This window comes from Protomyctophum parallelum (genome assembly GCF_964188405.1).
Source record: "Protomyctophum parallelum genome assembly, chromosome: 11".
Taxonomy (NCBI): Eukaryota; Metazoa; Chordata; class Actinopteri; order Myctophiformes; family Myctophidae; genus Protomyctophum; species Protomyctophum parallelum.
This window is the reverse complement of record NC_139707.1, coordinates 31,654,145-31,675,504: the sequence shown is the minus strand read 5'-3', so window position 1 is coordinate 31,675,504 and position 21,360 is coordinate 31,654,145.

Sequence of the window (21,360 nt, the reverse complement as noted above, 5' to 3'; positions counted from 1 at the left end):
ATGATCAAGTAGGGCAATATTTTTTACAAAAACCTCTTTTAAGGTTTCTGCCAGACAGCGAAGATTTCCAACATAGCTATACAGTACATGAGGCCAACACTGTGTATGTACAGTAAGCATCACTTATGTGTTTGGAACCACAGCGGCACTGGGCCCTCTTTATACTGGGTTTGTTTGTTTGTGGTCAAATTATTTTGGCTGTGCCAGATCTGCAAGTTGTCTCCTCCTGACTTAAAAATGTAGCTGTTTGAGCTAAAACCGCTTAACGTATACCCACCTTGTGTAAAATGTACAAAATTAAAGGGTCACTCTATGTTTCTACTATTGAAAGTTAAACAAGTCCTTTTTATTAAATCTTTATTTAGCCATCACCCATAATAGTGCTGCTGTGCTGGTGGACCAATTGAGTGAGCTTGTATATTGTCTCCGTCGGGTGGAAATCTCCAATGTCCAAAATTGCTAGTTTCAGGATTCACATAAAAAAATTGCAAAAGTAGCAGATTCTGCTCAAACAACAGATCGCTTTGTGCCACAAGCTTGTGGGTCTGCTACTTTTGTTGCTTTTGTTTGATGCTGTAGTGGGATCATCAAGTAGGGCGTTCATTTACGGGGAAAAAACTAAAACACAAAAGGTTAAAATATGGATACAAGAGGTTTCTGCCTGGTGTATACTTAGATTTGTGCGGGTGTCGTAGCACAGCAAAACAGAAGATCTACAAGCTCCCTCTTTGGTGTGTCTTATAACAACATGCAACTAAGCATTACTCAGGCTTAAGTGCAATGATAAGCAGTGGAGGGTCACAGAGAGCTTTCATAATGGGTCTCTATGGGAAAATAAAGCCAATCTTCTAGAGGAGGCAAAGCCACAGCCATCAAGCATCACAAGAGGCTTTTAACGTTTTAAGAATGCTAATTCACCCACCAATGGCCACCATAGTCTCTCTCTCTCTCTCTCTCTCTCTCTAGCTAGCTGTTCTTTGGGAGAGTCAGTGATGTCTCTGCGCAGCACAGGGTACGAAAAACGCCCAGTGACAGGCAATAGGTTGTAATTCTGCAACGGGGTCAAAGCAAAAGGCATTAGCATTCCAGGAATGTTACCAGACCAATGCATCAATGTTACAATACATAGTAGCTAGGATAAGGTGTAAGCTATAGCTGGTAGGGAAGGGAGGCCTGTCTCGATTCCCCACTTCTCTTTCTCTCTTCTCACAGAGGCAAGTCGAGAAATGTGTGTATGTAGCAAAAAACACTGTTCTGGAGGTGGAACTGGAGGAAGGAAAAAGTGAAAGCAGCTATACAGGGGGGAGAGAATGTGAACAAAGACCAAAACAACCTGGGAAAGAAAAATTATGGTGGTCGAGTGTATAAATGCGAGCCATACATTCATGCGAAGACATCGCTTCTTGCCTTTTGAATGATTTCAATTTCGTCTGACGGTTTAGTTTTATTTCCTATTGCCTCAATTGCTTTCACAGAGTCATTTATTTAAAAGGAGCACAAGAATCCCCCGACTGATCACCCAGTAAATAAGCATTATGGTAACGATGGATCTGTTGTTGTTTCTTACTTTTCTCTGTTTTCCGTTCTTTGGGGTCTCGTTATAGCAATAGACAGTTCTTTCATAGGCGGTATGAAGGCTTCATATCTCCTATACATGTTGCTGTGTTGCTCCCGAGTTAACTTCAGAGCAATTTACAATAAAGTACGGTTTATATTTCTGCCATTTACTGTCCTATGATCACCCGCGTTGAAGGACGTTTTCTACAGTTTAATCGTATTGGTTATGACAGATACTGTGCAAAAAGAATTGTGTTTGTTTGTTTGGGTGGGGGGGGGGGGGGGGGGGGGTCCATATGGTCTACTGCACTGGACAAACACAGGTCTTCTCTCAGAGACTTAAACTAGCTTTTTACATACTGTACAAAATAATAAGTATGTTCAGATCTTATTTTAGTGCACTAAAGCTACAACTCTTTCATGAAGGCACATGCTCTGCTGAAAAACAATACAGTATACAAGAATCAAACTAACTTTTTTAACTGTCTTTTTTTGGTTATTTTAACGCCGTGATTACTCGGGGGATGACGGCAGTCGATTAAGCACAGTTTACATTGTCGTGACATGATGGTATATCTAATATAAAATGGGAAGGGAATTTTCTTTTTACTGAATGACACTAGCATTCAAATGGTCGTTCCCATCGGTTTTACTACTGTCCATCAACTGAGAAAAATGTGAATAGTATTTTTATAGGTAGCAGAAGAGGTGGCAAGCTGCATTTGTAAATAGAAGGATTCATTTTCCTTTGTGTTCATTATTTCTCTCCTACATATCATTCTTTTTTTCTTTTCTTTTTTTTGTTGAATATTGTGTGCTTTGGTTTTTTTATGTGATTATTATTTCTGTATGTAGGCCTATAATGTATATATATATATATTCTGTAAATGTAATTTGAAGGGTGGATTCTGATTTTGGAAAACGCTTGCAGGTTTTCTAGTTACCCGCGCCTACAGCCCCCCCTGCCCCCCCCCCCCCCAACCCCACTTCACACCCTGCATTGCTTTCCTTGTGATTGTGTTTACAGCACAACTTAGTGGACATTGTGTTCGTACCTCAGCTGTTTGCTCACTTTTGTTATTTTAAGAGGCCCTTTCTTCGTTCGTTGGTTGTACTATACGGTAGCTTTTCATCCAACACTTCTCTCAGTATTATCGACTCCTTCTTTTTCTTTTGTTTTTGTACAGAACACGCACTTCACAGAGAGACTTGAGATGCTGTTGCAATACTCACAAATGCTCTTTCAAAGTCACTCTCACGTTTTCTCCCTCTTCATAGGCTATACCTATCTTATGTTCTCGTCTGTGTTTCTTTACACCCAGAGGTTTGTGGACCTATAGTATTTTGGGCCTTGGGTACAGTATTTACATTGACTTCTATACCGTGTGTAGCTGGTGTTTCCTCTCAAACTACAGTGACCAATGGCCAATTTAGGGTTTGAGCCACAAGTGTCGACCGATGTGTCGCACTTACGCGGCTGTCTCTCAACATTTGGAGTTTGAGCATTCACACTCACACTTGGTCACAAAAAAACAAGCAAGGCCAGGGGATATGGTCTTTTTTTAGGTCACTTTGACATCACTTTTGTTGTGCGACACGTCGGTGGACACTCGCTCAAAACATGAATTGGCCTTGACTTGAGTCAGTCTGTTGGGGTAACACTGGTTGACTGGTGTAGCAGCCTCATAGCAGAACTCTGGACTTGACTCTCTGATGATTCTGTAAAGAACTAGGCCTACAGCAACTGATAGTGATTTTGGCTTGGGTTGGGTCCATTGGTACTTGGAAACAGTAGGAATTGGTTTCATGTATCACAATTTAACCACTTGATCCCTAGCATCACACGCATAGGCTACATTCGGTGAAAATAGCCGATCTTCAAGCTCGCAACTCGTAGATCGACTATTTTCGCAGAAGATATTTAGTGTAGAGCCCTTAATGAACCCGATCAACTACTAATAAAGCCCTTGGAAAATTGGGGCAACTAAGTATGGGGGTTCAGGTGGTTATTATTAAGATGGGATGAAAGGAAATAATTTCTTTGAACCACATCATCAGAGATTGAAGGCCACATTTTTTGGCACCCTTACCATACCTTTCCGCTTGTTGCCAGATATCCTTCCCACCGGTGGATTGACCCGGTCCCAATGCTATAGCATTTAAATACTTCTTTTCCTCTGTTTTGTTACATGAATCTGTCAAAACTATATTTTTAATTTAATATGAATAAAGATCAATACGATATTTAATGATGGAATGAGAGGTTTTTTGTGTCTTCTTGAACAGATCGTGTGAGTCTGTATCTGTGTGTGTGTGTGTGTGTGTGTGTGTGTGTGTGTGTGTGTGTGTGTGTGTGTGTGTGTGTGTGTGTGTGTGTTTTGCTTGAGCGTCACAAATATGCAGTGGTGTTTTGGTCGTAGCACGGGCCACAGGGTTTGGACAGTTTTTTTCACATGCAGGTACGGCAGGATACTGTGGACGCTAGAACGCAACCCCTTAGATTCAAGACACGTCTGTTGGGCAACTCTGTCGGGCCATGGCCCAGTCAATGGAGCTAGCTGCTGAAAGACGGAGGCGAGAAAAACAAATCTGCTCCTCCGACAACAATAGATACATTGGCTGCCCCAGTCGCACGTTTTACCAAGTTACAAAAGCTGCCGACTCGTGCATATGACCTGTTTAGTGTTGTAGTCTGTAGACATATAGGCTACTGTCAGATGTCCTCAGTCCAAAAGAGAATATAATGGATAATGGTCCTTAATTCATGAATTAACATTAGAGGTGATGTCTTGCCACTAACTGGTCATCGAAAATGCCGAAAGTGTTCGGATGATTAGTTTTCTGAACACAAATCTCTGGCTACTGCATCCTTCCTAACACGTTCAATCCCGTCACAAGGGCGGGGATCGTGCGACCAGTGCCAGTCAAATGTGAGAAATACCAAAGTAGAAGAAGAGATCCTCTGCCAGCAGGAAGTGCAGCCCCCCAGGCCACTGTGTCCACAGACGCAGTGTGGGCAGTTGAGCAGCGGTAATGGAGGAGGTTTCGACCGCGTGATGTAAGAACAGACTATAATAACCTCCCAAAAACTGATTTTAGCTAGAAAAATTAGTAATAAGTGTGTGCGCGACTCTAACATGTGAGTAAATGCAAAAAAATTATAATAATAATTACCAGATTAGAATGACGGAATTTCACGTTCTGGCACAGGCGTGGCGACTAGAAATTAACTTAATTCCACATTACATTCGGCAAACAAGCTTCATGGAAATCCACCCGAACCATTCTCGAGTTTGACCTTGACCTTTGAACGTTTGAAACCAATTTAATCATCTTTTTGGGGGCAGCCGACTGAATCTTCCAATCAACTCATTCTGTGGTTATCTCTCCTTTAACGGACACATGGAATGGGGGTGAAACCACATCCGTTCCGAAACCACATCCGTTCAACCTCAGCTTGTCGAGGTTAAATAAATAAATAAATAACCTGAGCACCTGATGAATTGCTTAGATTTTGAGGAGCACTCGTCATGTCCCCAAGCCCGGACTACTGTTTTGAGTACTTCACTTCAACACAGCGTGGTGTGTTCCATCTAGGCAAGATGAAACGGATGTTACACATAAACATAATCCATCCCTGTCCATTAGGCCAGTGGGTCGCAACCTGTGTGTGTGTGTGTGTGTGTGTGTGTGTGTGTGTGTGTGGGTGTGTGTGTGTGTGTGTGTGTGTGTGTGTGTGTGTGTGTGTGTGTGTGTGTGTGTGTGTGTGTGTGTGTGTGTGTGTGTGTGTGTGTGTGTGTCTGTGTCTGTGTGTGTGTGTGCGCACGTGCACACATGGGGGGGTTTCAGCTGTTGTATACTGTAGATGTAAAGGAGGGTTCCAAGGAGAAAACGTGGGGAACCACTGCAGACTTTCATACACCTGTGGGTCAACAGAAAAATGGGGGAAGCACTTTCAGACTGGAAACCCCCAAAATAATCATGACAAGCACTTGGAATTATAGCCATTACATTTAGGTTACTCTGTTCCACAGATAATTATTGTGAAAATAGCTGAACTACAAACACCTTCCACTGCAAGGCCTCAGCTATTTTCACAATGGTTGCCTCTTTCTTAGTAATATTTGGCCAATTTGCTATTAAAAAGATCTTAAATGTCATTCAATTGTAACTTTAGAAATGTTCAGATACCCTGTAACGTATAAACACTCATACTGAATGTTGGTTTGTTATATTGAGTAAGATAACAATGTTGCACATGTAGCTAATCATCTGCTAAATTATTTGGGGACCCCCCAGTTTGGGAACCACTGCACTAGTCTGTATCTTGACTGAGTGACCAAGCGCACTGGCACCCATCACCCTCCAGCTACCCTCTGCACCCTAGTTTTTCTACATCCACACGCACGCGCGCATGTGGAAAAATCGCACAAGATCACAAATAATAAAGTGCCATTACTTCTGACAACCTCTCACGCATGATAGATGTGACTCTTTTCGCACCGATGACATTTTATAGCATTATCATGGGAAATCCAATAACCACATCTGCATCCCGGAGCCTTTGCCCCATGCAAAGTCAAATCACTTGCCTTAAGATGGTAATAGAGTGTGATCGAAATGATCCGTCACTGCCTCGCCTCTCTCTCTCTTGCACCCCCCCCTCTCTTGACAAACTGTATGGATTTTTACCTGATATGAGGGATGATAGGCACAGTTGAATGTAAATGATGTCGAATGGCGCTTTGGGTTGCAACCGATCGACAAGCGCTCCTCTGCGAAAGAAAAGTGAAGGCTCAATTTGACGGTGCATCAATCTTGGCCGAGTGAAATTCTCGAGCCGTTCCACTACTGCTAGGTTATGACAGCTTTTCATCTGCAGCCACTACAAGTATTCGCCAGTGTAAACACGTGTAGGTTAAAGCATTATAGTCTATGGCTGCATGACCCAGAACACAAGTTGTGCTTGTGTTAATAGCACAGTCAGACTCTTCACATACTAGAGCATGTCTGAAATAAGTGTGAAATCGACATGTAAATAAATGCTTAAACATGTAGCCTACCTGTAGCTAGGTGTAATGTTAGAGACCACAGAAGTTAACCTTTAAAGCCTGTTTTATCAACTCGCTGTTTTCTGCAAGACATTACTCTATAAGCCATATCTCCAAAACTGGTGGGTCAAACTGAACAACCAATATGTCAATTTGAAGCTATGATTCCCTGCTTTCATATGACATGAAAAAAACGAAAATTCAAAAAGAATCCAATGGCAGTCCCTCAGTCAATAAAAAATATACGGTATTGTACCCTTTCCTTTCCCCGCACAAAATTGTATTTGGTGACATTTTGATATTGTTCTCAACTGTCTTTTCAGTGGTTAGTAAATGTCAATATTATGTTTTGAGTCTGACTAATGCAACACTTAAGAAACATAGCGTCTCTGTCGGGTGGAAACCTCATGTCCAAAACGGTTTACTTCCACGCTTCGAGCTTGTAGATCTGCTACTTTTGTGCGACGCTGTAGGATGAAGTATCAAGTAGGGCACTAATTAAAAACAAAACACAAAAAAACACAACAAATATGAATATTCAATATTTTTAACTTGCCTGGTAACTCTTTCTTTTTCTATTTACAACTGAGAACTGCCATGAGGACTTATGGAGTTCCATGGCAGACCCCCCTTGCAATGCACCCTTTGCATAGACTTATCTGTGATGTTAGATCAAGAGGTTTTGTTTCCATATTGTATGATTATTTATTAGAATCTAGTTATGGGACCTTGCTTGTCGATACTGTATGGAGGAATGACATACCAAATCTAGATCCAGATTGGAGCTGGGATACAGTGTGGTCTAATGTTGTGCTGTCTTCTAGGAATCCTGATCATCAACAAATTCATCTAAATTTTGTTCATCGGACGTACTTGACCCCCCGTAGATTGTGTGCTATGCGCATTTTAAATAATCACAACTGCACTTTCTGCACTCCGAACACCATAGGTACATTCTTTCATATGGTGTGGGAGTGTCCGAGTGTCCTCACATTTTGGAATTTGGTTGCTGCTAATCTTTCAATTATTCTACAAATTAACATTACAACCGCCCCATCTCTATTCTTATTAAACGATGTATCCCAATTGCCATTAAATAATACCCGCATTCGTGTCTTCTTTGCTGGCGTAACGGCCGCAAAGAAGATGGTTGCGTCGCACTGGAAACCACCTCATACATTGACGTTTCGAAAGAAGAAAACATTGATATTTGGTCTGATATTGCAGATTTGGTTAAGAACATGATTTAGTCATTATTTATTTATTTTTCCCTATTGCACAGTGGTAGGAGTCCTGACAATTTGTGTCATCTTTGGTCCCGGGGGGAGGGGTGGGTGGGATTGTTTGTTTGTTGTTTGTTTTTGTGTTCCTTTCTTTTGCTGTTATGTGTTATTTTTATGTGTTTTGTTTTCTTTATTTAATTCATGATGTTAACATGTTTTATTGTGATTTTTTTGTCTAAAATAAAAAACATTTGATAACAAAAAAAGTAAAAAACAAATATGAATATGGAGATAGGAGGTTCCTGCTCGACAGCAGCGATAAGATGGGAAGGCAGAGTCCAATAGTACAGCTCTGACAGTTGTTTTATCTTCCCTGTGGCTGTTCACTCTCCCTCCTCCATGCACACAGAGACAGACGTCTCTCTTCTCCGGGGCTGTGTCTAAATCCCCAGGCAGCGTGGCAGCATGTCAGCCAGTCCCTGATTGAATAGACTGTGGTGCACAAAGCCCACTGAGCAGCGGTTGGGATCCCCCCAGAGAGCCGTCATTATGGGACAAACATATTGGAATCTCCTCCTGGCCCGTGTGCTCTCAGTGTCAGTGTGTGAAGGCTGGCGCCCTCCACCGGCACATACGTATCTGCATGTACTGTATGCATGCCACGCAGGAGCACAGCATCAGACAGGGCTACTGGTAAACAGTGTTGGGCACGCAACATGTGTAGTTATAGTTGCAAGTTACTGCTTTCAAAACGTAAATGATTTACTGCATTATAAGCCTGTGTGATTTCTAGAATTCCCGTCCTCCTCCCCTCCCCGTGACCAAGTTTGGCCTACGGGCAGAAACATCCCTTGTGTTTGATCTGCTGCTGGGCCATGACTTGAATAAACAATAATCCTGCTGGACACTGGTATTCTTTTCTAACAAACAACAAAAAAGTACTGTACTGCCCTACAAAGCCAAAGTGCAGTAACTATGTTTTTGGACACACCGAATTATTTGTGTATCCCAAAGGTCAAATTAGTACCGGAGTATTTACAGTTTTCAGTAGTCAGAGAATATTAAACTTTACCTACCAGTTACTTAATTTGTAGACATACAAAGCCTAATATATACAGTATTGCCCTTTATACATTTCTACAAACTCACAATGCGTCGTACATTGTTGTATTTTATACTGAAAACTTGTGAAATGGGACATTTTGCATTATGAGTACTACTTTTGGTACTTCAACTACATCTGATTCCAATACGTTTGTACTTTTACTCAAGTAAATTTGGAATTCTGAGCTTTTAGAGAGCACTTTTACATTAATACATATATTGCAGTATTGATACCTTTACTTAAGTAAAACATTGAGTACTTTTTCCACCACTGTCCTTTACCAACATCAAACCACAGGAAAGATACAACATGTTGTGCAATACCGAAACGTCATGAATGACTAAGTGTAGTTATAAGAGAGTAACCCAAATCTATTGAAGTTGAATGATTTATTGTGCACGTTATAATTTAATAATTATTTATGAAACATGGCACACTGCTTTCTACTGGATAACATTATTTTAGTTGTATTCTCAGCCTGCGTGGACAAGCTGAAATTGTCCAGCATTATTTTGACAAACGTTAATTGGTGGTTGACAGCACTTGTACATTAAGATTAATTAGGCAATGTTATCAGGGTTTACATACCCCAGGCTTACAAAGTGCAGCTCATCTGATTACAAGTGATTACATGCTGCTTTGCATGTAGTGTTCATCTCTCTAGTGTTTTTTGACAAGCCTGTACCCGAGTGTGACTGTGTGTGTGTGTGTGTGTGTGTGTGTGTGTGTGTGTGTGTGTGTGTGTGTGTGTGTGTGTGTGTGTGTGTGTGTGTGTGCGCGCGCGCGCGCGGCTGTGCGCGTGTGCATGTGTGCGTGCGTGCGTGCACACCACCCACGCAAAGTAGCATAATTATGCAGATGCTTTCAGGTGTGCAATTGAAAACCTTAACAGGTTCTCTCTCAGCATGTGGGGCAGTGGCTCAGGAGTAGAGCGGCCAGATGGCAACCGGTTCCCAGTTCGATCCTGGGTCCCCCCAGAGTTATAGTGTCGAAGTATCCTTGTGTCTGAGCCCCTAATTGCTCCTGAATGCAATTTGCAGGTTGGTGACTTGCATGGTTTCCACCCTCATCTGTGTGAGTATAATGTGTGTGAGAATGGGCGAATGTAATGCACAATCTAATATGTAAAGCGCTTAAAGCACTATATTATTGCACCATTTACCATGTTGGTATAATACTCTCCCCAGACCATTGCGGAATGGTTTGACTCACCAGGAATTACTTTATTTCACTGTGTCTTATGCCTTAGGAAAAGCATTTCCCCATTGTGTCTACAAAGTTAATAATGGCTTAATAATTAAGACGTTAATGCAGCCACATGTTACTCCAACAATTGTCTATGTGGACAACATGCAAACACATTGATAAATGAGCGCCATTGAGGGCGACACTGCATTTTAATTAGCACTTTTAAGCGGTGGAGGCATCGTTTGCAATTATGCCAGTCTATTGATGCGTTACACAATGGCTTGATGACAGGCCTAAAATGAAGGCATAATTGTACCCTTTATAAGAAATCTCATTTGACTCCAAGCAACATGGATGGAGGCCTGTCTGTGAAAAGACTGTAAATTAACACAGCCGGAGGGAGCGTCACCACTGTTGCGTTTTGTAACTTCTATAGCGTTCAGTCTCCATTCAAAAGAGGTAATGTGTGTGTGGTTGAAAGAACATAAACCATTAGCTTTTATACAAAAAAAAGTAAACCCGAATTTGTAGAAAGTAAAAGTTATGGGTGCCCCAACAATGCTAACGGCTGATTCGGTCTGGTTTATTAACCAGGCTACAACAATGCACCCCTCTCTCCATGTTTTTATTTTTTATTTTTATTATTTGTTTGTGTTATGTAACCAGATAGTGTTACCTTGACTTGGTGGTTGTTCTGTATTTTCCTTTTACACTCATGTATTTTATTTTGATAGAACAGGAAGTGCTACACAGTTCTATTTTTGATAGCTCCACAAGTAGGAAGTGCTACTCATTTCTTCTCAAGGTCTTGCCAAAGGCATATTACTACTGGCTGCCTTCTTATGTCTTTTCCCATCATAGTTTACACATGGCATCATCTGTAAGTTCCTTTGTTTATTAGCATAGAGATGTGCTTCTGTTTGTTAGCCTCATGCTGGATATACTTCTTTATTTGTGTGAAATGTAGTTGGTCTGTTTGGTCATGCTAGTTGCTAACTAACTACCCATGTTAACTATATGCCAATTGCAAACTGGCCATGCTTACTGCAGGGTATGCTACTTTAAGTTATGGTTTTGTACATTGAATGCAGATACTGTAAATTGATGACAATGGTATTTCTTTGTACATGATGACAGGATTACTTTGGTCTGTGTCAGTTGATTATGCCTGTTTAAGTGGTGGTAAAAAATGTCATGTAGGCCTTTTGCTATGCTTCTGTGTTGTGTGTAGTGATGCAACAATGTTGTATCATTTCATTTTCCTGAGTAAAGCTACTAAAATCAACCAACCGGCCTGTTCTTTGGAGCTTGATTAGGAACTTGTTTAGGTTCAATTAATAATTAATTAATTGAATTTGAATTGAAATTCAAATGTGTACATGTATGTCATCCTACTATAAATGCTCCACGTCTCTGCGTGCATGCGTGCGTGTGTGTAGGATTGTAATGCACGTAACTCGAGAACCGTTTGCCCCACTGACTTCATATTCGAGTAATTCGACACACGCATTCCACACCCCCGCAGGAAGTACAGTGCCCGGACTCGAGTCGGTCAAACCCACGGTTCTCCAGAACCACCACAAAAGGCTCTGGTCAGGCCAGTGGGCCCAATCAGCCTAAATCCCCTCACCTGTGCAATTTCCAGTCTCTGCCTCAGCCAACTGATTGCCATGGCAACCCCACACCTGACAATTGATTAGCCTACTTAACCACAGTCCCAGGCCTGAAAAGACTGGAGATTTAAAACTTAGAATATTGTGTTATAGTTGGATGAGATGTTTTCCACAATTCCATGTATTGATGTTGGTACCATTAGGAGAGATAACAGGCAAACATTGTAAATTAAGTAGCCTAATGCAGATGTTTACCACTAGTTGAGAACCACTGCTCTAACGAAAGCCAGAATTGCCATGTCTGCTTATTATAAGCGACTTTGGGCTTGTTTTTCTGTAAAGTCGCTTGCACATATTGGTACTTAAGTTGTGGCCCTAGTGGGTTGCGTTTTTTGGCTAGTTTCTAAAGTGTAGTGTGCTGCTTCTTTGGTAATTTCTTCAAATGAATTATGTAAATGTCCACATATCCCCATCTGAAAACATTTTGTGGCAGGCACCTTGCTGTAGCAGATTTGTGTTGTTAAAATGTAAAAAATCCTATTTTAACAAATCAGTATTTCACGAGACCACTATTTATTTATTTTTAAACGACTGACAGTCAAATCTTAAAAATGGTTTCAACACAGCCAATGGTTTCAACACAGCCATCTTTTTAGAGTACATTGTGCTTTAGTATGTTGACAGCTTCATGGAGATGCTAATTTTTAGGGCTGTCAAAGAAAATCGATTCGAGTTAGAATCGCGATTCTAATGCCGTCCGATTCAGAATTGATTCTCATTTTCCAAAACGATAAAAAAAAAAAAAAAAAAAATCTTTTGCACAAATGTACCTGTACCTGACAGGTACATTTGTGGAAAAAAAAAAAAAAAAAAAAAACATGCACAGGTACTACCTGTGCATGCAATGCATTATGGCCTGGGTTTCTGCATAGTGCATTTACTACCAGCTAAGCTAAGCCTGCCAATTGTATTTATTTTACACCTGTTTTAATACTAATGTGTTGTTCTGGTATTGAGTGAGAAGAGATTTTGTAACTTTTGTACTGGTTCAAATTTGTGCAAGCTAAATAAATGATCTTACTCTTGGATTTAACCTTTGTGTGTTTAAATCATTCAGTTGATAAAACCTTTACAATTATACAAGCTTTTTACTAAATGTACTCTGCTTTCATGCCAGAAGACTGGAGTAGATCATGCTAAAATTCTATTTAATTGTTTTTAATAAAAAAAAAAAACTGCTTTAGAATCGGAAAAAAATCTTTTTTGAATCGAGAATCGGAAAAATCGAAAAGATCGTTTTTGAATCGAATCGTCACCCCAAGAATCAGAATCGAATCGAATCGTGGGACACCTAAAGATTTGCAGCCCTTCCAACTCGATTTGGCACCTGCCCACAGTGCCAAAACTACTAGTAACTGGTGTACTGACAATGCATGGTATTACTGTGCTTAACTGACCAGCGAACTGGCCTGACCTGAACCCCACAGAGAATCTAGGTTGTATTGTCAAGAGGAAGGTGTGAGACATGCGACTCAATAATACAAATGCATTTATGGCTGTTATCAAAGCAAACCTGGGCTTCCATAACACCAACAGCGACAAAGGCTGATCCATGCCACATTGATGAAATAATTCGTAAAAAAATAGCCCAGACCAAGTAATGACTGCATACAATAATATACTTTTCAGATGGTTGACATTTCTCGTAAATTTTTTTTTTTTTTTTTGTGGCCTCGTAAAATATTTAAATTTGTTGAGATATTTTCATGAGCTGTAGCCTACGTATGCCATAATCATTCAGATTAAAACAAAAAAAGGTTTTAGATACTTTTATGCACAATGAATTCAGAATAATATGAAAGTTTCACTTTTTGAATTATTTTAGGGAAAAATTAACTTTTACACGAGTTTGTTCTTTTGGCAGACCTGGTTGCTTATTTCTCTCACAGAATCTCGAAACACTGACAAAAGTGTCAGCGTTCTGAAAAAAGATGTATCATTTCACAATCTGCTTTTCATTAGTCCTTAAACAAACCTCAGCAATTACAGTCCAGAAGTAGTGGGCCTTTCATTGTTCGCCTCTCTCCCCACTTATCCCTCTTGTTGAATTCACTTTTATCCAAGTCGCCTCAGAGCCTTCGCTCTTCTATACACGGCAGGAGAGACTAACACCAACAAATCCAAGCTCCTGTCCCATAAAGACTAATTAGCCTCGATGGGGGATCCAGTTCTGACTGTCACTTTGTATGAGAAACAGATGGAGATAATGGAAGTGTGTGCGTTCCTTTATCAGCGTGTATACAGCACGGTTTATATCTGCGCCAGGTGTTTCACTGCTCGCCTCAGACTGAAGCGGGCATTCGCTTTGATTCCACGCGTGTTCCTTAGAGACGCTTATGGGAACTATAATGATGGAGGTATAAGAAAACCGGATAAACTGAAGAAAGAGATATGGTGAAAGCGAGACTGATTACCACAATTATGCATCTACTGTTTCTGAGGCCTTCCTTAACCTTGACCATGCGTGTGCCTGTTTAGAATGACAATGTGGCAATCAGAAGATGCATGCTGTTTTGCAGAGAAGAAGGGCTTGCATGACTGTCCCTAATGGTTTGCTTCCACTGCGCCGGTCGTTACCGGGGGCTGCAACATGACACGCACAGCACCAACCAGTTATATACTTAGTTGACCTGCATGGTCCTACCTCTATTAGAAAGATAAACCAATTGAGATGTGTCATCGATCATCCTCGAGGGGGTCCTTTAGCACTTTAATGAACAAGGCATACAATACCCAATCAATACAACAAAATACATCCATGCAGACAAACAAGATAAGAGCTCTCCCAAAACTAGCCGCTCCCACCCCACTATACCAGTTTGACCCAAAAGTAGCCAACTTCTATAGACATGCCCAAACAAAACTATATGAACTCTTCTGTCTATGTATGATATCCATTAGCATGCAAGGAGGCAGGGAAGACATGCAGCCAGTCAGAGCAGTGGTTTGGTGTTTTCCAAGAATGTGTTTGTTCCCCCTACAAATTATTTAATTCATTCTATCTCCCCTACTACGTACACGCTCCATGTCTCTGATGCTCTCATCAGATTATTCATACAGGCGCTCACAATATCAGTATCAAAGGTAAAAGAAAACCGGAGAGCGGCAATGTTTTGGTTAGAAGGTAGGGGTCGAAACTTCAATCTCCCATGCCAGCTCCAACATCAACAGGCTCCTAATGAGCTATCTGTATGCGGTTATTTTCCGCGGTGGCAGATCTTCGCGGGAGAGGTGAAAACACTCAGCGTACCATACAACACAGAGCTCCTGACCCCATCCTTTGAATCGTGTATATACTCCGTCATGTTTCTACAGCAACACTGTCAAGGCTGTTCACAGGCTGCCCACCGTCATTTAGCCGGGTGCATGTGTTTGGTCCGACGTACTAACAGTACGTCAGGCATTAGTCTGACACCCTACCCAAAACCTTGAACCTAACCTAACAGGAAGCCACAGGTTAGTTTTAACCTGCCACGGGTTAGTTTTAACCGGGGCGCAGACGTTGGTCCGACGTGCAACAGTCCGACACATGTGTAACTCACCTGTGGCTCCCGACATGTGTTTCTGGTTAAAACTCACCTGTGGCTCCAGACATGTGTTTCTGGTTAAAACTCACCTGTGGCTCCAGACATGTGTTTCTGGTTAAAACTCACCTGTGGCTCCAGACATGTGTTTCTGGTTAAAACTCACCTGTGGCTCCAGACATGTGTTTCTGGTTAAAACTCACCTGTGGCTCCAGACATGCATTGCTGGTTAAAACTCACCTGTGGCTCCCGACAAACTTAAAACTCACCTGTGGCTCCCGACAAACTTAAAACTCACCTGTGGCTCCCGACATGCGTTGCTAGTTAAGACTCATCCGTGGCTTCCTTGTGAGGTTAGGGTTAGGTTAGGGTTTGGGGTAGGGTGACGGAGTAATGCCTGAACAAACACATGCACCCATTTTAACCTGCCATGCATGTCGGGAGCCACGGATTATTAGTTTTAACCGCACACACAAAGACAGGCACACACATGCGCACGCACACACACATCCAGAGCCCTCCACACAGCAGTGTCATAACATATCAGCAGCCATGGTGTGAGCGGGTTGCTCATTATGCTCCAGCATGCCAACGTGGAGAAGGAGAGATTAGAGCACTGATTACTGGGACTCCATTATTTTACCTCCCAAATGGTTCCCCGATCAATGGGCTTGGCTGCATCTCATATGCCACTCTCTCCACGCTGTCGAGGGAAAGACTGATGGATTGATTTGATATGGGGGGGGGAGGGTTGAAAAGGATGCAGGACAATGAGGGAAACCCGCATAACTTTAAGTATTATTTTCATGTGGATGGGAGGGCGGCAGAGGGAGAGGGAGACAATAAGGAACGGTAATATGCACCGAAATTAATTAAATGATGTCGTGACTGATTTGATCTGACGGGTTGGTAATTTGTCTCTTTTTGACTGCGTGAGAGGGGTGTGTGTGTGTGTGTGTGTGTGTGTGTGTGTGTGTGTGTGTGTGTGTGTGTGTGTGTGTGTGTGTGTGTGGAGTTTAATTATTTCTTGCCAATGGGGCACCTATGCCAAGGTGACAATTCTGTGTGCGTGCATGCGTCGGTGAGTGCTTACACAAATCGAAAGACATTGACAAACATAAATAACACTAACCACACAGTATTATGTTAGTACAGGTCTACCTGTTAGGTTGAGTTGGCTTGATCCTGGATGACTGTCACTGGGACTGTCACTAGGAGGGGGCCAGTCACACCCCAGTCATACATAGGCTGCAAATGTCATGTTGACCATAGCCGAATCAGCGTAACAATACAAAATATAAAATAAAAAACGCAAAAAAACTAAACAGAGGGGCGATATGTGTATACTTCCATCATTGGTGCTACAGTACGTGACTGTGTTGTGTTTTTTTTACTTAAAAAAAAATCTGTAGTACACGTCTTTGCTTCTTGCACTACGATGATGTCTTAGGTCAAAGGGGACCCATCCTTCTGCTGTAGGTATCCAGCATGTGATTGTGTATAGGTGTACAGTGGTGGTACAGTAGGTGTACAGTGGTGCATGCAAGTGTGCAATGTGGTGACCTTTAAGCTTGAGTATCATACTGCTTCCACAAAGGATCATATTGTTGCTGTAGGGGAGAAAGTAAAAACCTCTTATCTCAATATTTTAACACTTTTTGTGTTTTTTTTAATGCTCCACTTGATCATACTACAGCGTCACACAAAAGCATCAATAGTAGCAGATATGCAAGATCGAAACGTGGTGCTTTGTGACACGTTTTGAGCTTGTAAATCTGCTACTTTCGCTTTTTTTATAATGAATCCTGAAAAGTAACATGAGGTTTCCAATCGACAGTCGACAATCCACTCTACCAAATAAAACACACACAAATGAAATTGCCATCACTGGATGACCAGTTGGCTGTTCCCTGGTCTTAAATACTGGTGCAAACAAAAGGCAGTCAATTTGGTCAACATGCATTTTTTGCTTATTTCTTTTTTTTTTTTTTCATTCTCTTTTCTCTACCATAGCCTTCATTATATCACCATGTGTGGCCCTGGCCATGGAAACTGTGCAGTATTCCACTAACAACAGCACACAAGGACCAACTGTGATTGAATTGCATAAAGCTAATGGTGACTGAACACTTGAACAGACCCTTATTTTTAATGTGAACATATTGTACAGTAGCTGAAGGTAATTACATGTCCATGTGCCATTGTCTACTGCAGCGGTTCCAAAACCTTTTTGGCCATGCACCCCCTGTTACTTCCTGACCTAGCTGACGCACCCCCCACATGGAAATAAAAATTGCATAAGCTAGGCTATATATATTTCCTATATATACACATACATGCACATATATGAACCTGAATATGGCATATATACTGTATGCAGCATAGGCTATATTCTGCATATACTTGCCATATATTGGCATAATACAGTATGTTAATATATTTACTGTATAATAAATCCATAGCACCACCATTAGCCTTTTCATGTTGCATACCCCCTAGAAGGCGCTCGCGCACCACAAGGGAGGGAGGGCAGAATCAATTTCCTCCGGCCGACGTCCCGGCGGTAAGCACTGTCGGCCGGTCTTTTTATAGGTCGGTCCGAATGCATTTTTAGCAGCCGACGTGAAATACGTCGGCCGGCCGGTGCGATGGGTCGGCCGGTCCGTAGGTGCGTCGGCCGGTCGTTTGATGTGTCGGCCGGTCCGTGATTAGGTCGGCCGGTCCGTGATTACGTCGGCCGGTCCGTGATTAGGTCGGCCGGTCCGTGATCGGGGTCCACCCCAGGAGGTTAGACGGGACAATAGTCCGATACGGGAGGGGAGGTGCGTGCGTGCGTGCGTGCGGGGGTAAATGTGTCAAGTCACGTGACCACTGGCTGTGCTACGAATATGAATTATTATTATTATAGCTAACTTAATAGTTCCTGCTGTTCATATTTTTTTTTTCTGCTCTCGTTGCAAAAGACCGCCTCCCAGTGGAACGTTTCTTTAATGTAAGTCACGGCTTTCTAATAGTCTAGGGGTTGGGTCTGTGCAAATGCCTCTCGATTTATTGCTCCGTGTGGCACCTAGTTCGGATCCCGCTCATGGCAAACTTAAAAACTTTTATTTTATAATGTTCTTTCGTAGCCTTTATTGTGTATGGACACAATAGCTACATTTGACAGACAGACAGATGTCTGTCTGTCTGTCTGTCTGTCTGCCTGCCTGCCTGTGTGTCTGTCTGTCTGTCTGTCTGTCTGCCTGCCTGCCTGCCTGCCTGCCTGGCTGTCTGCGTGTCTGCGTGTCTGCGTGTCTGCGTGTCTGCGTGTCTGCGTGTCTGCGTGTCTGCGTGTCTGCCTGTCTGTCTGTCTGTCTGTCTGTCTGTCTGTCTGTCTGTCTGTCTGTCTGTCTGTCTGTCTGTCTGTCTGCCTGTCTGCCTGTCTGTCTGTCTGTCTGTCTGTCTGTCTGCCTGCCTGCCTGCCTGCCTGCCTGCCTGCCTGCCTGCCTGTCTGTCTGTCTGTCTGTCTGTCTGTCTGTCTGTCTGCCTGCCTGCCTGCCTATCAAATAATTAAATATGTATTAATTCAATACGGCTATTTTTTTAAATATAATATACAATAATGATACAGTCTAAAATGTAGCTATTGTGTCCATACACAATAAAGGCTACGAAAGAACATTATAAAATAAAAGTTTTAAAGTTTGCCATGAGCAGGATCCGAACTAGGTGCCACACGGAGCAATAAATCGAGAGGCATTTGCACAGACCCCTAGACTATTAGAAAGCCGTGACTTACCTTAAAGAAACGTTCCACTGGGAGTCTTTTGCAACGAGAGCAGAAAAATAATAATATGAAGAAAGATAACGATATGATTGGGTGTTTTACAGCAGGAACTATTAAGTTAGCTATAATAATAATAATTCATATTCGTAGCACAGCCAGTGGTCACGTGACTTGACACATTTACCCCCGTATCGGACTATTGTCCCGTCTAACCTCCTGGGGTGGACCGCCTCCCAATCACGGACCGGCCGTCCTAATCACGGACCGGCCGACGTAATCACGGACCGGTCGACGTAATCACGGACCGGCCGACCTAATCACGGACCGGCCGACGTAATCACGGACCGGCCGACGTAATCACGGACCGGCCGACGTAATCACGGACCGGCCGACCTAATCACGGACCGGCCGACCTAATCACGGACCGGCCGACGCACCCACGGACCGGCCGACGGTGCTTACCGGCCGGTCCGTGGCCCGGAAGAAATGGATTCTGCCCTTGCTGCCACAAGGGGTGCATGCACCACAGTTTGGGAACCACTGGTCTACTGTAACACACAGAAAAGCACATGCACAATGAGTGTTACCTTCAGCTGTGTTTTTTTTCTCTTTCCTAGAATCCTTCAACTATCAGGCTCCCATAGAACCATCTTGTAGATATCCCGATACTGTATCGGTATCCGCCCTTATTTGTCATATCGGGTCATATCGGTATCGGCGAATATGCCAGTCTAACCACCGATCCGACACAGGGGTAAGGGGTTGACATTATTATATGGCAAGTAAATAAAATGTTGGGGCATGTGGAGTTTGCTTTGGAGTTGCCCAAACTGCAAGTGCACATTTGAGTCTGCTATAAACACAACACGAAATATATAGCTAGTCTAGTTAGCTATAAACACAACACGAGATCACAACACTGGTATATATTCAGTACCACAGATATTGTGGTATCGCGATCGGATCGGAAACAAAATAAGTGCCATCGGGACATCCCTAGTTTCAGGTAACAATATCTTTGTAACAATATATACTGTATGCAATAAATGGAATAATGCCTCTGGTAAGAAGGACAAAATGTAGATAAAAGAGGGCGAGATTGCCATGAATTATAATTGTATTTAATAATTATTGTCCTGTGTGTATATCCCCCCAGAATTCACAACAAAACAAAATAGCAGATTTAGAAGCTCACAACATGCCACGTTGAGCCCTCAGGAATGCGGTCACCTATAGTCTGAAGTCATCAAAACTATCGGAAATATGAGAACTGGAATTTTACTGGAAATCACGCGCGACTAAATAAGTCTGCAAGACCGCAACTCAGCCAGACAGCCAATTACCATATTTCAGTCAGACAACTCACGAATAGATTAAACAATATTTATTGAAGAATGAGTAATGAGTGTGCATATGATATTTGACTTGGCGTTCGGCTCTGCTGGATTTCTCCCTGCTCGGCATGATTAAGCAACATCATAAAACATAAGAGCAGGGAGATAGATATACAATAACCCCCCCCATGGGGAGCATAGATAGCAGAGCCCACCGGTGGTGCTGGGGTGGTGGTGGGAGAAAACATCACATACGACCGGGGAACCATGAGCAGAGGAAGGCAGGAAGAGCATGGAGTCTAGTGAGCTTAAGTAGCCTGCCCACTTAGTCAGCTGACTGCCGCATCAGCGAATGACGTGAGAGACTTGCACACACGTATACTCCCACATAGTAATGCAGCATGTTAACCCCTTGAGCATAGTATGGGCCTTTGAGCAAGCAAGAACTTCCCTTGAGGTTGACTGACTGAACTGACTCCGCCGCTCCGCGTGCTGCGTTTGATTTCAGTCAGACAACTCACGAATAGATTAAACAATATTTATTGAAGAATGAGTAATGAGTGTGCATATGATATTTGACTTGGCGTTCGGCTCTGCTGGATTTCTCCCTGCTCGGCATGATTAAGCAACATCATAAAACATAAGAGCAGGGAGATAGATATACAATAACCCCCCAACACACATACCTTTCGGTGAACTCTCACCGTTGATCCGGGCAGGTGACCCACTATGAATGCACAGTGACGAAATGCAAATATGCATTTCTGGAGCCTGCACGGATTGCTAACCCCCCCAACAAAGCAGAACCGAGAACGCCCTACGGGCACACCCGGGCAGATGTCCCACGCATCCGGGCAGATATCCCGGATATTTTAACTTTACGTGAGCTATGTGTAGCCATGACTGCGAGCCGTGAGGCTTATCTGTGAGAAAGTAATG